Below are 17,009 nucleotides of genomic sequence, written 5' to 3' on the forward strand. Positions count from 1 at the left end.
GGGTCGTCTTTTAGTTATGGTCTCAACAACCTATGGAAATTCTCCATGGGCTGCTTTTGTCTTCTCAGTAAGAGAAGAATTATTATTAGCTGAGAGTAAGCAGAAGGTGAGAAAATTTGAACCTGGAAGCTGAGAAGCTGATAATCAAAATTAAAGATTGACTTGTAAATTATGAGGCAATTTTGGGTCCCATTTCATTCTCATTTGGTGATTCTTTTTAGGACCGTGTAAGTTTTGTTTTTCTGGTTTTAAAGGATTCTTCAGTTGGAAAACTTGATCTGTTTGAGGTTTACAAGACAATGCAGCTTGTTACTTTGGATGAATGTGTGGAGTTTGCTCTCCCATCTGACAGCAGACCCTCTTGACTTAAAAGCATCTGCCAAGTGCTTCTGTTACTAAGACCCAGGGCAAAAAAAGTAAGTGGCATAATTAGGGCAACAAAAAAAAAAAAATGGTAAAGAAGAGAGAAAAATTCATCTAATGGAAGAGGCTATGGAAAGCACTCCTAGAAGATATGACATGTCAGATTTGATTCATGATTATGGCTATGACAAGACCAAAGACGTCATTGTGCGAGGCATACAGGGTCTGCGTTGTTTGCAGTTAGGATTATACAGGGAGAACACAAAAGAAACAAGGATGCCTGAAAACCAGAAAACCCCAAGATGTAAGAGGAGAGGTAAAGTGTGTGAGGTCACCCTGTTGAAGCACAGCTGCAATGTCACCTACTTAGTTACCACTGGAAACACGAGAGTCCCGCACATCTAAGACACCCAGAGCTCACTAGGCTTGGATTTTCTCCCTTATGCCTGGGCTATTTAAGTTGAGGGAGCCATGCACATATTTCAAATAGAGAACATTGAAAACATGACACACTGAAATGTGATCTGTATGGTCCACACAGATATTCATCACACAGAGATGGATAACCCAGCTATTATTTATTTATTTATTTATTTATTTATTTATTTATTTTTTGTTCAAATGCCTTTACAGTGTGCATGCAGAAATGTCCTTAACTGATTGCTTTGGCTATTTTGCCAGTTTTTCAGCCTGTCTCATGTTGTTAGGACACAGCGGGTTCCCCAGATTTGCTTCTGTAGAAAGGTATGTACAGTCCAATTGGACTGAATGTATTAGCTTAAAGCAACCTTTGGAATTTTGCCATTCAGCGGAGCATGCAGCTATTAATGGAATTCTGTTAAGGCATGCTGGGAACTATGGTAGGTTGCACAGGTCAGGACTACCACCAAACTTCATTTCCTTCTATAATAAGCAGGTTTCATGTTATACAGGCTTGTTACGAGCCTGTCTTTGGTTTGAGATGTGATTCCATAGAAGAATGTCTACATTTTGTGAGCTAAACAATGGAGAGATTTAAAGTTATTAAAAATTGGGTTTTCTTCCATGAAACATTGCTAGTGACTTCATCCCTGGAGCACTCACTGGTTAGGTATAAAGAAAATTTAAATCTGTCATCAAACAACCATTATAGGATTTAATGAGGAAAAACCCCCGTAGCCCTTCTATGTGCATTTTGGTAATTTTCTATGTGTCTTTGCTGATTTTCATTGGCAGTCCTTGTAGGGGACATGGCTGCATGCTGTTTACAGCGGCTGTCATCTGCTCCTGGGCATTGAAAGCATGGCTGTAGGAACTTGAACTGTGCATGGGTATGAGTTTAGAACTCAGAAATCCCCAGATCTTCAGCCTCTTCATCTAAAACTTCCCCTCGTCTTCTCGTGGACATTTTGGTCTCTTATCTGCTGCATCTCCATTGTCCTCCTGGCAGAAAATGTGGTACCATTCTGGCAGCATAACGCTGGAATTTTGTGCCGCATCAACGGTAGCAGATAAAGACATATTTGCATCATGAGGAAAATCATACTTACCCGCATAGGTGAATCAACTCTGAGCTCCGTAACCCATCCATCTCTTCCGAGATACTTCCCTTCCTTCGTCACCAGTCTTGTTGACATTATGATGTAGTTGCTAACCCAACTTCATTTTGGAAAGGAGGAAGGAGACTTTCCTGCTCAGGGCTTCAGATATGACTTTCTGCATCTCTCTAATAATACAGGCATAGACTCAAGATGTCTAAAGTCATTCTTAGAACAGCTCTTTCACTTATAGATACAGGCACTATCCCCATGGTGTTAGGTTGCTTGTAGGAGGAGTGTCTTGAAGCGTATGTAAATCAGGGTTCTCTACTAACAAATAGTTCTCTGCTGTTTAGTCTATTACTTTTCCAGAATACCCCTCACTCTTGATGAACTTCTATCCTGTATTTCCCCCTGTCATTCATGCCCTTGATCTTGAGTTTCATGGCTTCAATATGTCAAAAAACTGTCTTCTGAGTGTACAATAATGATTTTTTTTTCATTTTATCCCTTTCCTCCTTGGCTGCTTTTTGGCTTCCTATGTAAAGCTTTTTATCTATCAGTCTTATTTTTATTAGTAGTCCCTTTCATTAGAATATGCATTTAACAAAAATGAAGATTAAAAAAGGCAAAAAGGAGATAATTGCCTCTGTATTACAGTAGACATGCAGTGCCATAAAAATTTAGTATGAATAGCTATGTGTTTACCAGAAATTCAGTGAGTATTTTTTATCACCCTTTAACTAGGAAGTGAGTCAGTAAAAATGTCCTGATTGTAGAGTTTGTAGAGTAATTGAACTTTTGATGATGGTGAATGACAGCAGGGTAAAGATACACTTATAAAAAGAATGAAAACATAAGATCTGTTACAAGTCTCACAAATCCCAAATCTACCACCTGTGTTTTATATTGAACTTGATGTAATATTAGGAATAAAGATAATTTAAAACTTGAAATTTATGTGTACATTATTAATGTCATGTCACCTACCTGAGTTATTGTAGTAGGGTGAGGGATGTTGACCAGTGCTAATGTGAATCAGAAACTCTCCATTACAACATTTGACTTCTCTTCTCAACACATAGAAGAGCACAAATTATGGACAAACACCGTGGAATTAAAATTCCACCATTATCATTTACCTTTCATGAAACCTTGGGGAAAATGAAACCCCATCTACCATTTTATGGAGTAGCAACAATATATTTCCCTTTTTTTTGTGCAAGTTAAATAAGGTATTTCAGATAGAGTTTAACATAACGGCTCACACTGAGTAAATGCACAATTATTTATCTAAACTTCTGTGACAGTGCAGCTCGAGACAGGAGAACGAGCTCTCTGTTTTGCTTGGCTTCTGCCTTGATGATTTTCTTTTCATCCTGTGCATTTGGCAGTTTGCAGGGCATGGAACTTGTAAATTCTTTCAGATTGATCTTCAGAGTGAGTTGATAACAAAATCATTTGCCCTGCCTCATATACACTCTCTGAACTCCAGATAAATATCATTACACAAGAAGGGAAAGCATCACATTCAGTATAGAATGAAACTCAAAGTGTAAGGGGACACCTTTTAAAGACAAGGAAACGCTTGGCAATGAACTTATCCAGGCTTTCCTTGGTAACTTCGTCAGATAAAGAAACTACAGAATCAACCTCTTGCTCCTAACGCCAAAGTAAAAAAAAAAAAAAAAAAAAAATTGGCCAATTCATGTCTAAAACTTTCTCATCCGAATCAATGTGATAAATCAGATAAAGTTCTCACTTCTTTGGGGTAATTTAATCTGAAAATTTATTTAATTATCCACAAATCATGATTCATCTTAAAGCACAGTGACTTAATCAATTTGTCATCATTTGAAATGTGTTTATCTTTTGAAACAAAGGCCAGAGTTCATCCTACGAATTATTGGGCAAATTTGATTAGGTAATGGGCTTAAGAGAAAAATGAAGTCAACAGTTGGAACAGAACTAGGATACTGAGTCATGTGCCTTTTGTTCAATTATCGAATGAAAGTTTGATATACAATTTTTTTTTACTACATAAAGGTTTTTTGTGGTCTTGTTTTCTATATAGAAATGTTGCCTATGGTTTGATTAACTAGTTAATATATAAACTATACAGACAACTGTATTACTTTAAAGACAAGAAGCCACCGAATTTCCTGGTTACACACACACACACACACACACACACACACACACACACACGAGAAATTCACACTTGGAAGTAATCTAGTGTTTTATAGGTAACAAGATCACAAAGACCATTATTATCAGTCACAAAAATGACATGTTTGTTCAGTACAGTGTTTTCTGAGTACCATATCACTATAGTAGGCTCCCCTCATAGGATGATTCTTGTACCAGTGGAGTAGCAGAAGAGGGTGCCAGTGAATCCACTAGTGGAATAGGATAAGTGAGGAGGGAGAGGAAGGCAAAGGCAGATGTGATTTAGACAAAGCTCTAGAGGTTGCTGCCAGCCTGATTTTGGATAAGGGAGTTGACATAGTTGGTCAAGGTCAAAGACCTTTTTTGGAGGAGAGTGTGAACTATAGGCTCAGGCCAATTGCTTTGGGAGAGCATCTTCAGTAACTGAGGGGTTGCTTTTTTTCCTGCTGGGAAACAGTGCAAAGTAATCTTGAACTAGGGATCTACCTAATTTGTCCATTGCCTTCTGTTCCTCTCCTTCACAGGAGCTCAACTACATCCAAAAATGTAGTTGAAATAAATTGAAGAAGTTTGGCAAATTGTTGAGAAAATCACACAAGAGTAAAGATCAAAGACGTAATCTTTTAATTCTTCACCATGGCAGTAGTATCTCCAGTGTTCAGTAAGTTGATATGAGACACTAAAAACTTGTTTTCAAATTCCTAAAAATGTTATACAATAGGTGAGAAAATTATTATGTATAACTTAACACATAGAATTCCCCAATAAGGTATTTCAGAAATTACATCTAGTTATTAAGTGCTTCCATAAATAATAACTGTAGTTAATTGTGTAGAAAATACAATGAGGAGAATTTTTGGAAACATTCGATTACAGGATATTTTTAATTGAAAATAAATATAATGTAAATAACTTACTAAAATGCATACACACAAAAAAAGAGTATGGGATGATCCAATGGAGATTATCATTCTGAGGTATGACATTAGTTATTTCTATTTTGGAAGGTGTTTCATTGATGAACATCTAACTTATTAACATAGCTCCACAAGTTGGTCATTTTCATTATTCCTATTTTTTGTGAAATATCTGATGATAAAAATTCTTGTCATTAAGATTTCTGATCTGAACCAAGCTATTTTTACTCAAGAATACCATTGTAGAACCTGTGTTTTGACCTACTACAACGTGGTTATTCAGTGTATCTACCAAGTTCAATGACTTTGTAAGTATCTGCACATGTCTTTTACAAGCAGTCAACAAGCCATTCACATTAAGTTGCATATATGTTCAGGAGATTAAAGGCTTAGTTAACACATCTTCCTAGGAAAATTTCACCCATACCTCTCTATTCTCAAGATTAATAACCTTCTCTTACCAAGCTCTTTAGAGGGACACATTAGCATAGGATGAGTGGGGGGGGGATGCTTGCAGAGGCTTAATTATATGCTAGACAGCTATGAGAAACCTGGAGCCCGGGAAGGAGAAGGGGTGTATAACATGATAGGAGGGGAACAATGGTCGACTTTCATTGTTCCATTATAGGATTTCTGTATTCTTATTTTCCTATGATGGGCCTACATTTCCTTTTCTCTCTCTCATACCCACCAGGTACAATAGCCAGGGATCCAGAAGAAAACCAATGGCATGCTAGTATTAGGTTGGCTTAAGATGCTCTGGAACATGCAATGCAATGATTTACATCAGTGTAGGCAAACCCCATGAAGACTTGTTCAATACCCCAAGACTAGAATAATCAACTATTACACGTTATATTGTACAGAGCAGGAAGGGCTGGTGGGAGGCCAGAGGACTTACTATAACTTGGAAATCAAGAATGCATATGTAGAGCTATTATTGATTAATTATTTGATCAAATGATCAATTGAGGGTTGTAAGGAGTAGCATTTTTCCCCGCCGCTGGTCTGGACCCACCGCGGTGCCAGCCCCAAATAACACACTAAGACTCTGTATTTGATATAATGCTGTTGGCCAGGTACTTGTTTCTTATTGGATAGCTCTGTCTTAAGTATTAACCCATTTCTATTAATCTTAAGTACTTCCACATGGCCTTATGTGGAGAGAGAGGCCGCTGGCATTCTGCTCTCTCTGTCTTCCATCTTGACTTCCTCTTTCCTCCTTGACTCCTAGTCCCTCCTCTCTTGCTTTCTTATTGGCCAACAGTGCTTTACTCATTAACCAGTATGAGAAACGCATTTAAAGAATGACATCTCCCATCAGAGGGTATTTTAATCATGGATTCGGAATTCATCTAGAATATTTGGGGGGGTAGATTGTGAATCAATGTGCCTATGACTTTGGTCTATGGGCACTGCTGCCCTAGGACAACTTTTCAGCATGAGATCTCAGGGAGTTGTTGCTGGGCCTTTTGCTTCTTAGACCTTCTTACTGCCTTCATTGTCTTCCCACTGATGTTGGGATGACAATCCAATCCCAATGTGAAGTTTCAGAAATTCACTATAGTAGTTTATTCCTTGTTATTTTCCAAAGGAGAAAGCATGTTAAGCCTGGATACACAGGAGTAAGCAGGATACATCCTACAAAGGAAACAAACAAACAAAAGCATACGTACACACACACACACACACACACACACACAGCTAAGCACACAGACACACACTCTTACCACTGTCTAGCTGCCTTTTTTTTTTTTTTTAAGTCTTTTCTCATGTTCTGCCCGATAATGACTTTAGGGTCACTAACACTCCTTTGAAAGTCACCTTGGTTTTCACTGAGTCTCTACACTCACATCTGATTTGCCTGTTCTGCCTCAGGTAAACATGCTTGTCTTCTTCTGAATTTTCTTTACTAATTGGAAAACATCTTAATGGTTTATGCAGTTTCTACTCTTTCCAGGCACCTCAATAAATATTCAAATGATAGACATGGTGATATAAGATGTAATTTCGTTTATCTTAAAGTGAGCTAAAATTACCAGTCATTTTTCTCGTAATGTATGTATCTCCTTTGTCTTTTTTTTCTTTTCCCCTTCTCATTTTTTTCTTTTAAGTGCACCCAACTTAAACACACACACACGCACACACACACACACACACACACACACACACAAACACACACACACACACTGGGTTGCTTAGATACTAATGTTTTCTGTGCTTCCCAAATTCTGTTACGCCTTTCAAGCAATTTGCTCAGCCTTTTTAATTTTCGTTTGGGTGTGGAAGACAGTCAGATGCATTCCAGTTTTGAATTCCTCACTTTACTCAATTATTTTAACTGATTTTCACTCATTTAACATTTACTTCAGGGTGAAATAGGCATACATAATTAGCATTGATCTGTACATTATTTTAAAGGGAAGTCACATTCCTAAGAAAACTATAGAAAGAGAGTTACCTTCCTGGTGATGGTATGGAAAGGCTTTCTGGGTAGTTGCACAAAAGCTCTTCAATGTGGCTGTCACTAGGTAGATCAGTGATTCTCAACTTTCCTTATGCTGAGAACTTTAATACCATTCCTCATATTGTTGTGACACTCAAGCATAAAATTATTTCATTGCTACTTCTTAACTGTAATCTTGCTACTGTTATGAATTGCAATGTTAATATTGGATGCACAGGGTGTCTGATATATGACCCCTATGAATGGATTATTTGATCCCCAAAGGGGTCACAACCCACAGGTTGAGGACCACTGAGTGAGAATTCCAGTAGGCACAAACACGGTGTCCTACCGCTATATTTTGCTGATACCAAGTCTTTTGTATGGTTCCCTACTACTATACTGTCATGCATTTTCTGTACCTCAGACCCATGGATTGTTAAAAATGGCTTTGTTCAATTTATTAGCGATGAAAGGTCTACCTACGGAACAATCTTGACCCAAAGACAAACAATTTAAGTATATGTTTTCTTTTAAAAACTGGGTTTAATGTTATCCAGAAAATTAAAAGAAAAGATAGCAAAGTAAGATATATGAAGGTATCTTACAGCAATCCACTAAACCTCTGATAGTAAGCCGAACTCTCTAGCTTTTATTTTATTTATTTATTTGGCCAGAACCTTGAAGTAGCTTTTGGGAAACCTGAGGTGACATTTAACAGCAGTTTGGTGGACTGTGATACACGTTCCTCAGGTAAAAGTAAGGTTTGATTCAGGAAATCCAAGTCTTCTGTTATACACAGCCAGAAAACTACAGCCAGTCAGATTTCTCTAGTTCTTACCCACTGTCCCTTGCCTGTTCCAGGATCCCATCCAGGGTACCACTCTGTGCTTAGTCTTAGTCATTTTGTATCCCTTCTTGTCATTATGTTGCTTAACATAAAAATCTTCTCTGTTGCTTAAATTATTTTCAAATGTTCTTAACTGAAATAATGAGGACAAACATAGATTAAAAATGTGTGAAGGTCAGGATGACAAAAACGAAATTTCCTATATTTCATATTTGTGTTACATCCTCCTCACTAATTTGGAGTCTTAGCTTTTACTTCCTGGTAATTTTAATGGCAATAGACATTACAGACACATTTAATCTTAGAGATGCTTTTCTATCTTGGAACATGGGTGCATCAGGGCATCTCAAATAAGAGGATCTCTGTGTCACTCACATGCAACTTTGTAAGGTTTGAGTCCTTTATTGAAATTTTCCGTTACATCTTGGCCTCTGGGCTCATTGACAAACATCACAGGGACATCACAGTCTCTTGCCAATACAGCTAATGAGACAGAATTAATACAGGAAATACTAACAGCATTTTAAAGAACACAATTGTGAGACGATTTACAAAAAAATCAAAGACATGTTAAGGAACTACAAAATGAAGCCAGAAAATGCTTTACAGATTTAATTACTTTGGAGGAATCCAGGACAAAGCTAGATATGTTTGGAGTAAGCTTATTTAATATGTTTTCCATATGAATGATTAGCTATGAACCATCTTTACAGAAACTAGTGTTAGTAGGGCAGGGGAATCACACATGTGTCTACAAATCACAGGAAAGGCAGATTTAAAGGCAGTGTACATAGTGATCACTCCAAATGTTCCTACTAAATGTTAATGCTAGTTGTACATTTTCACCCCTAGTCTTACATCCTCACTCACAGCAGCATGGGAACTAGAAGAGCTAGGGCAGAAACAAAACAAAACAAAACAAAAAAACAAACAAAAAAACAACAAAAAAAAACAAAAAACAAAACAAAAAACTATCTAAGGCCCACTGCCGGAGTGAACAGTCCATTGCACATTGCCTGGGGACAAAGAACCTTGCTTCCTTCATCACATTTAGGCCCACAGGGATCTACTCTATAATTTTTGTGTGTGTGTGTTTACTGACTTAGTTTTTCTTACCATTTATTGTGTGAGAATACTCCCTGGAGCGATTGCAGAAAACTTTTTTTTCTTTTTACCTGGAAAGTAATAGAGGAACTGCTTTGCATGGTTAGTGGAGTGGTCTGTAATAGTGAGGCAAATAGACGAGGCACAGTGATTTAAAGGGGAAATAAAATTGGGCGCTCTGATTAGGGATACAGGAGGGAAATAAATACATAAGAACGAGGGAGTAGGTTAAGAGATAAGGGTGCCTGAAAAAAGTCTTAAGGAATCATAAAATTAACTACCCACCTAAAAACACCTAAATACAGTTTAAATGAGATGTCCCCATCTGGGCTGACAATGCTGCCTCCAATCAAGAACCATTGATCATTAACAAAAACATCATGCATGAGTAGCCCTCTTTGGGGTTGTTTGTGAGGGTTGTCCAAACGACTCCCCAAATAGCTCTTGCTGTTGTCCTTAGCTGCTTCCCAGTAGCGAGAGTTAAATTGCTATCGTGGAAGCCACCACACACTTCAGACGTAGTGATCAGAGGCCTGAAGGACTAGCTTTCATGGTACTTAAGATTTAGGGATCATTGCAGAAGACAGAATGGACAGATTGTAAGAGCTAGATTGTGATTCCTAGTAGTGTCATAAATGACACCCATTTAGTCTCACATTCAGCTATGACTGCTGAAACATGAGCCGAGCAAATGACACCAGGTAACATGCTAACACAGATGGCAGAGAGACCACCAGGCCTCACAGAACTAGAGGCAACTGAGGAATGCCGAGAGGGAGGGAAATAATCTCCAGGGACGAGCACACCCTTTGATTATCCAATACAAAATGGTCAGCCCTGAACATATTCATACAAGTACCATTACACAGACTGAGCAGGTTACATTTATATATTTAGGGACACACACAGGTGCACACACGTACATACTAACAGCAAAAGAGCGATTTATGAATTTGAAAGACAGAAAAGGTATATTTGTAAGAGGGGTTGGAGGCCGGAAAGGGAAAGAAGGGAATAATGTAATTATAACTTCAACAAAACATAGCATTATTTTGAAACAACTTTAGCATATTCTTCCCAAACACCTCCTAAATCTTCCTGTCTTCCTAACCCAACTTCTTGTTCTCTTCCCCTCTCTGTCTCTCACTCAAAGCAATCATAGAGCAAACTAAACAAATAATCCAGAACCCCAAAACGATAACAAAGTACCAAAACAAATAAGAAAAAAAAATGTACACAAAGAATTCAGAGTTCCTTTTGTTGCTGGTCAAGGACTCCTGGTCATGGGCACCGCCCTGGAGTGTAGCTGATATACCTGGTGCCATTCCCTCAGAGAAAACTGATTTTCCCTCTCCCAGTGGGTATCCATTACAAACAGCTTCTTGGTTGGAGTGGTAAGTTGTGTCAGCATCCCCTTCTCTGTGCTGGGACTTTGCCTGGCTTGAACTTGTAGGTCTTGTACATGTTCGCAGCCTCCCTGAGTTCCTATATACGGCAACCCTGTTCTGTCTGGAAGATGTAGTTGCCTCGGAGTCACCCCCTGCCTCTGGATCCTATTACTCCAGGTTCTTAAAGACCACAGAACCTACAAGCCTTTTAATAAACGCGGTTAGGAAGTTGGCCAGCTGATTGTATAAGAGGACGAAAATAGGATTCTGGGCTTAGAGATGTGTCAGTTTCCTCTTTTCAAATAACTTAACTTTGTAATGGAAACAAACGGCTGGTGAACAGTACCTTAAGGAAGTTCCTTCTGGACCCCTCCCCTGCCGTTTCCCCTGCTGTTTGGAACAGATCTTTAGCAGCATGTCTCTTCCCACCGTGAAATAGATTTTTTTTTTTTTTTTTTTTTTTTTGCATATAGAGTATTTTTTATTTAATTTTATATAACAAAGTCCAATTAAATGAAAACAAACATTTATACACAATATTTGGGAATTTGGGCGTCGTTCTTTCCAAACTACTTCCTGCTGGTAAGGGGCGCTGTTTTGGGGGATTCGAAGAAGATTCAGATATCCTAGCTGTAGTCTGTAGGGCTGTTTTGTCCAGCTGTTTGGAATGTAGGATCAGCTTGTACTCTGTTTCAGGCGGTCTGGTGTGATCAAACCACATTAGTCTGGAAGGAATCCACATCTTTTCATTTTCTGTGGAAACAAAAATAGAAATACTTTTCCCCAGTAACTTGTTCTTCAACTTAAATTTTGGAGTCAAAGCGTTTTTTTTTTTTTTTTTTTTTTTTTTTTTTTTTATTATTATTATTTTACATGTCGATCCCAGTTCCCTCTCCCTCCCTCCCTCCCTCCCCCCAAGCCCCTCCCTCCCTCCTTCCCTCCCTTTTGCCCTCTCTACCCTCTCCCATGCACTCTAAACACCCTCCCCTCCCAACCCCCCACCACAATACAATATGTAGGGGAATGCCATCCAGTTGGGGTCATGTAGATCTGACAGGTCCTGTGAAGTAGGGACTAGGGCTTCTCTCCTATCTCTAGAATAAGGCAGTTATCCCTCCATGGGGGATATGTTTGCAAAGTCCTTTTGTGCACCAGGGATATATCCTGGCTCCACTGTCTGAGGTCTCTTAGACTGCTCAGACCTTCTGGCTGAGACCCATATTCAGGGGAGTCCGAGTCAGACCTCTGTTGGCTTCCCAGCTATCAGTCTAGTGGCCCTTAGCTCCTCCTTGTTCAGGTAAGCTGTCTCTATGTACTTCTACCGCATGGTCTTGTCCTCTCCATCTGCTTCTGGGTTCTAGTTTGACTCAGTGTTTATGTATGGGTGTTTGCTCCTGTTTTCAACAGGCATTAGTTGAGGACTCCATGGAGAAGTTAGTTGTTGATCTCACTCTCCGGGAAGGGCATTTATGATAGCCTTTCCACGGAAGCTGAGATTGTTAGTTGGGAGCAGTCTTGTAGTTCCCTCGACCTTTCTTTGTGTTCAACTTTATCTTCAAACCAATATTGGCTCCCTCTTTTATGTTCTCTCTCTCTGTCTCTGTCTCTCTCTCTCTTTCCTATTTTCCATTCCTAACCAGGCTCAATCCTCCTAGTCACACATGCCTTCCTCTCCTCCCTCTCATTTTCTCCTACTTCTCTCTCCATTAGCTGTCCTCCCCCACTATACCTGAGGTCTGGGGGACTTGTCCCTTCCCAGTTCTGTGAGGGACTTTATATGAATCTCTTAGAATACAACTTGTATCCTAGTTCCTCTGGTGATGTGAATTATAGGCTGGTGATCATTTGATCTAGGTCTAAAATCCATATATGAGTGAGTACATACTGTGTTCCTCTTTTTGTGACTGGGTTACCTCATTCAGGATGGTTTCTTCAAGTGCCATCCACTTGCCTGCGAATTTCAAGATACCATTATTTTTTTCTGCAGAGTAGTATTCCATTGTGTAGATGTGCCACATCTTCATTAACCGTTCTTCAATTGAGGGGCATCTAGGTTGCTTCCAGGTTCTTGCTATTACAAATAGTGCTGCTATGAACATAGTTGAACAGATGTCTTTGTTGCATTGATGTGAATCCTTTGGGTATATGCCTAAGAGGGGGATTGCCGGGTCCTGTGGTAAACTAATTCCCATTTTCCTGAGGAACCGCCATACTGATCTCCAAAGTGGCTGTATGAGTTTGCACTCCCACCAGCAGTGGAGGAGTGTTCCACTTTCTCCACATCCTCTCCAACATAAGTCATCACTGGTGTTTCTAATTTTAGCCATTCTGGCAGGGGTAAGATGGTATCTCAAAGTTGTTTTGATTTGCATTTCCCTGATAGCTAAGGATGTGGAGCATTTTCTTAAGTGTCTTTCAGCCTTTTTGATTTCCTCCATTGAGAATTCTTTCTTCAGTTCTGTACCCCATTTTTTAATAGGGTTATTTGGTGTTTTGTTGACTAGTTTCTTGAGTTCTTTGTATATTTTGGAGATCAGCCCTTTGTCGGATATAGGATTAGTGAAAATCTTTTCCCAGTCAGTGGGCTGCCGTTTGGTCTTGTCAACTGTGTCCTTTGCCTTACAGAAGCTTCTAAGTTTGAAGAGGTCCCATTTATTAATTGTTTCTTTCAGTGTCTGTGCCCCTGGAGTTATGTTCAAGAAGCGGTCTCCTATACCAATTTGTTCAAGGGTACCTCCTACTTTCTCTTCTAAGAGGTTCAATGTGGCTGGATTGATGTTGAGGTCTTTGATCCATTTGGACTTGAGTTTTGTGCATGGCGACAGACATGGGTCTATCTGCAGTCTTCTACACACCCTCATCCAATTGTGCCAGCACCATTTGTTGAAGATGCTGTCTTTGCCCCATTGTATCATTTTAGCGTGAAATAGATTTTTAATGGGTTTGAATTCTGAGATAACATGAATATCTCTCAAAAGAGCATGCTTTAGGGGAAACCGTGCCACACTGTGGCTTGGGGTTACAGTTGAGTTAGAAAGTGTCTCGGAGAACTCTCTGCTTAGAGCTGTGCCCCATTTTTAAGTGGATTAATTTGGTAGTTTGGAGATGAGCCCTCTGTCAGATGTGGGGTTGGTGAAGATCTTTTCCCCAGTCTGTAGCCTGCCGCTTTGTCATATTGACCATGGTTTTTTTTTTTTTTTTTTGCTTTGCAGAAGCTTCTCAGTTTCACAAGATGTCCTTTATTAATTGTTGCTCTTGGTGTCTGTGGTGTTGACTCCTCAAGGGAGGCCTTACTTCTCTGAGTAGTGGATGGAAGGGGTGGATGGTGGAAGAGGGGAGGGGGAATTGGGGTTGGTATGTAAAATGAAAAAAGAAAGGGCCTTGTGTCTTGGAGAAGCCACTCACTCACTGGAGAATGTATATATGCCAACCCTATTGTTTTTGTTTGTTTGTTTGTTTGTTTTCTCTATTTTCTCTTTCTTATTTTACATATCATTCCCAGTTCCCTCTCCCTCCCTCTCTCCCTCACTCCCTCTCATGCCCTGGACCACCCTCCCATCCCATCCCTGTCCCCCCCCAACTCCACATGTATGGTGATGCCTTCCAGGAGGGGTCATCTAAATCTGTCGAGTCATTTGGAGTAGTAACCCTATTCTTTTTCAACTTTCTTTACAACTCATTGACTCCCTATAAGAAGACAAGATGTGATAGGGACAGAAGTTACATCATGCTTGCACACAATCTACTCAGAGTTTCTCTATGTGGAAGAGAGTTTATGTTCGGGGTTTATTTAAAGCAGTTTTCACTTGTAAATGAACAATAATAACATTGAATGAGAGAGAAGCACCTCGCACTTGCCTCTACTGCCTCCAGCAGGCAAGGGAGCTTTGCCAGATGCAACACCCAGGAAAGCAGACCCTGGCCCTCATCCAGACAGCACAGCAGAGTTCGTCCTGTAGACAAGCACACAGGTGAGCCAACCCTGAGAGCATGATCATTGGAGACCTAGCCCCACCTCTCATCTGACTCATGGCAGCCTGGGCAGAAGAGAGATGCCGCCACTATCAATGCAGGTGGGAAGGCTGCTCTTGCTGGCCACCAGCTGCAACACCCAGATGAGCAGGCCCTTGCCTGGGCAGCACCAGAGAGCCGACCCTGTTGGCCGCAGGGCAGATACAAGGCAGGAGAAGAGAAGAAGGAAGGAAAAGACGCGGAGATTAGAAGACAAATAATGGTTATAGTCAACAGAGTTCGCTCATTAAGCACTGTGATCTGTTAAGCCATCAAAGACGTAATTAATAGGGAAATATTGACAGCACATCTTTCTGATTAACAGTAGCAGCTCTAAATAAGCCTATATTGGACAAGAACAACACCAGTTAACCCCCCCCCCACTACAGTGGGAAAATGGCAGGGTATAGCATCGATAATTCATTTCCCCTTATTTCTCATTCTGCTGACAAAATATAATTTAATAACAATGAATTTTTGCACGTGTTTAGGCATAATTAATATGTAATGAATATGAACAGTTTCTCACTCTCATTGAGAAATACCTTGTCACCTTGTTAGACAGATGTGGACACGCATAACTTAATGTGCGTATGTTAATTCAGCACCGGACAAAGGCAGAGAGGGAGGGACTCACTCGTGCAAGGCTAAAAGATTTGTCACACCAGTAAAAGGGAACAACATGATGTGGTTCACGAGAAAGGGAGTGTGTTAGCTTGAGTATGGTGGCAGGTGTTCATCTCAACTTCTGTTTCGTTTTTGGCATCACAATACAGAAAAACACTAACCTGAGCATGAAAAGGAGGCGTTTTTCTATTTAATTTTTTTTCATTTTACACACCCATCCCAGTTCCCCTCTTCCCTTATCCTGTCCCCCACCTCCCTCCTTCCCACCCCTATTCACTCCTCAGAGGGGGTAAGGCCTTCCTTGGGGAGTCAACAAAGTTTCGCATACCAAGTTGAGACAGGACCAAGCCCCCACCCCTGTCTCAAGGTTGAACAAGGTGTCCCACCATAGGGAGTGGGCTCCAAAAAGCTGATTCATGTACCCCACATAAGTCCTAATCCTACTACCGGGGCTGCCCTTCCGCAACAGCTCAAACCACATAACTGTCACTTACATTCAGAGGGCCCAGTTCGGTCCCATGCAGGCTCCCCAGCTGCCAGTTCAGAGTCCATGAGCTCCCTTAGCTCGAGTCAGCTGCCTCTGGTTTCCTCATCATGGTCTTGACCCACCTTGTTCATATGATCCCTTCTCCCTGTCTTCAAATGAACTCCAAGAACTCAGCCCAGTGCTTGCCTGTGGGTCACTGCATCTGCTTCCATCAGTTACTGGTCTCAGGTTCTGTGATGACAATTAGAGCAGTCACCAATCTGATTACAGGTGAAGGCCAGGTGAGTTACCTTCCTCACTATTGCTAGGAGTCTTAGAGGGGGTCGTCCTTACATATTCCTCAGAATTTCCCTAGCGCCAGATTTCTCTCTAACCCCATAATGGCTCCCTCTGTCAAGATACGTTTTTCATTGCTCTCCTCCTTTATTCTTCCCCAACTAGGTCTTCTTGACTCCTCATGTTCCGACCCCCTACCCCCCCTTCTACTCCCCTCCCAGTTTACCCAGGAGAACTTATCTATTTTCCCTTCTGTGTGTGTCCCTCTCAGGGTCCTCTGAAGAGGAGGCATCATACAGTATATTTTCTTTTATATTTATTTAAAAAAATCATAAGATTTAAAAATAAGCAGAGTTAAATTTTAGAAAAGTAGTATTTAAGGCATCTTGACATTCAGAAGATGTCTGGGCCATAATTGCATTACTACATCAGTCTGATGTAGTACCACTCCAGTCTGATGGCTGCATTATGAAATTGCAAATACTTAATGACATTTTTCCAAAATTAAATTCATATCTTTGAGATATTTCAAAAATCTGTTTCTCCGTGATTAAACTGAGCAATTATTAAATGTAACATATATTTAATTGCTTTACAAGGTACAAGGTGATGGTTTCTACAGGAATGGAATATATAAAGACACTCCTCTCTAAAAAGTAGTATTGTTGTTACAAGTGCAGTAAAAAGACGGCATACTGACATATTCACAAACAACAATGACGAATGATAGATGGATGATAGATGGACAAACTGTTTTAAAATAAATTAAAGACAACATATCTCTGGATTCTTTGCTGGTTGACGTAACTTTATGGTTATGAAGCTATGATTAATTACTTCTACCACCCCCTTAA

Source organism: Phodopus roborovskii, unplaced genomic scaffold, assembly GCF_943737965.1.
Source record: "Phodopus roborovskii unplaced genomic scaffold, PHOROB, whole genome shotgun sequence".
NCBI classification, from domain to species: domain Eukaryota; kingdom Metazoa; phylum Chordata; class Mammalia; order Rodentia; family Cricetidae; genus Phodopus; species Phodopus roborovskii.